The sequence below is a fragment of the Mandrillus leucophaeus genome, unplaced genomic scaffold (genome assembly GCF_000951045.1).
Source record: "Mandrillus leucophaeus isolate KB7577 unplaced genomic scaffold, Mleu.le_1.0 Scaffold250, whole genome shotgun sequence".
Lineage (NCBI taxonomy): Eukaryota > Metazoa > Chordata > Mammalia > Primates > Cercopithecidae > Mandrillus > Mandrillus leucophaeus.
In genome coordinates this window covers 2917388-2919310 of record NW_012102588.1, presented here as the reverse complement: position 1 = coordinate 2919310, position 1923 = coordinate 2917388, and the positions used below count along the sequence as shown (strand labels likewise).

The 1923-nt window shown below is 39.1% G+C and overlaps 1 protein-coding gene across 1 annotated transcript in view; it reads right to left on the bottom strand.

Moving 5' to 3' along the window:
- Positions 1-277, bottom strand: part of FZD6 (frizzled class receptor 6) — a 36201-nt gene extending 35924 nt beyond the window's left edge. Inside the window, exon 1 of the mRNA XM_011983501.1 lies at positions 140-277. The gene's annotated coding sequence lies outside the window, so the exon portion shown is untranslated. The remainder of the gene's footprint in view (positions 1-139) is intronic.
- Between the last annotated feature and the right edge of the window lie 1646 nt (positions 278-1923).

Here is a 1923-nt window from a genome sequence, read left to right as displayed (position 1 = left end):
GACCCGGCCCCGGTGAACGCGCTCGGGGTGCCGAGGTCCGGCTGTGGGCCCGGGAAGCCCCCTCCACCTTGCCGTCTGTTACTGCCCCCGAGGCACAAGGCTGAGCCCCATCTCGCTATCCGGGTCCGGAGGGGTTCACTTTAGAAGGCTTTTTTTGAAGCTCTTGGCGCTCCCTCTAAAAGAACCCACTTCCTTGCGGATTTCAGGAGCCAAGAATCCTTAAACGGGGCCAATTTGCTCTGTAAAGTCAATTGCCCAGTGACCTGAGTTCGAAAGGAGATACTTCCTGGACAACTGCTATAAAAACAACAACAACAAATCCTTTTATTAATTCGGGGAGTCTGGTCACCAACTGTATGCTCAGGTAGCAGTGGGATTCCAGCCCTGGCGGGTCCTACAGTTTTATTGATACAAACCCTAATAGGAAGTTGAACTGCCGTAGAAATCAACCTAGTTTGGGGTACCAACACTGTCATAGATGTTAGATAAATTACCCTAATCTTTCAGGGACATAGTTTCCTCACAATATGGGAATGACAATAGTTGTAGTGATGGTTAACGTTAATTGAGCCCTGGCTGTAAGTCAAATAGTGCCAAGTTCGTTACAAGTGTTTACACCTATCCTGTAAGACCCTCCTATGAAACAGAATTGTATGAGAAGCAAATGAACTTGCAGAAGTACTTTGAAAAATGCAAAGTAACTTGTAAATGGAGGCTATTCTTGTCAGATAAATCATCCTGTTGCAGAAAAGGAATGTCATATTGCCATACCTAGAAGGACAACACTGAACAACCAGAGTAAGAGTTTTGAAATCTGTGGGTGAAAGGCTTGAACTTGGAAAGGGGACTTCCTCCCCAGTTTTATCAAAAGCTTAAGACTGATGTTGGGAGACAGGTAGTGATGAAGAAATATTAACATCATTAAAAGCTGGATAGATGATGTATTGCAGAGTAAATTTCTATGTAGGAAGAGTATTTCCACCTAAATTTCTAAGTTTCTACATCGGAAGACTCTTTCTCTCCAATTTCTACGAACTAATGAATCTTTGTGATCAGGCTCTAGTGACTACTAGGCAGTGAAGTATCGCTAAAAGTAGTAATTACCAGGCAGTGAGGTATCACTAAAAGTATCATTTAAAAACAATACTTTTAAAAGTATTTTAAAACGATACTTTTTAAAGTATCATTTACAAACGACACTTTTAAAGTATCATTTGAAAACGATACTTTTGTAATTCAAGTGAATACTTGTTCCATGATTTGGAAGGAAAAATTGTAGTAAGTTGATTTATACAGAAGTAAAGCCTGTTTTATTTTTAATTGTATTTAATTATATAGCGAGCAATAATTAACTGGAATTATTAATTTTTTTGTCAGGATGGATTTGGAATACTTAGGCAATCATCTATATCGTTGCTTGTCTTTCACTGTACAAATTTCATCCCAATGGTACGAGATTAAGAACACAAACTTTGGAGTTCAAAACCCCTGGGTTCAAAACCTAGCTCCAACACTTACTTGCTGTGTGAACTTGAGCAAATTATTCAGATCCTCTTTAGTTTCTTCATCTGTAAATAACTATCTGACAGTTTTCCTCATTTTCCTTCTCTTTCTCTTTGCATTGTTCCTTTGGGCTGATGCTAGGGGACAGTGGTGACCAAAAGTAGAAGAAACAGACTTTTACTTTTGAAGGCTAATTTTGCAAGGTACAGAATTATAGGTTAGTAGTTTTTTTCTCTCAACAGTTTTACTCTACCTCTCTTCTTGTCTACATGGTTTCTGAGAAGTTGGATGTCATTCTTTATTTTTATTCCTCTATAGGTAAGTTCCACATCATTAAGTATGATGTTACCTTAGGGTTTTTGTAGATGTTCTTTAGCAAGTGAGGAAGTTCCCCACTCTGTCCCTAGTTTGCTGAAAGTT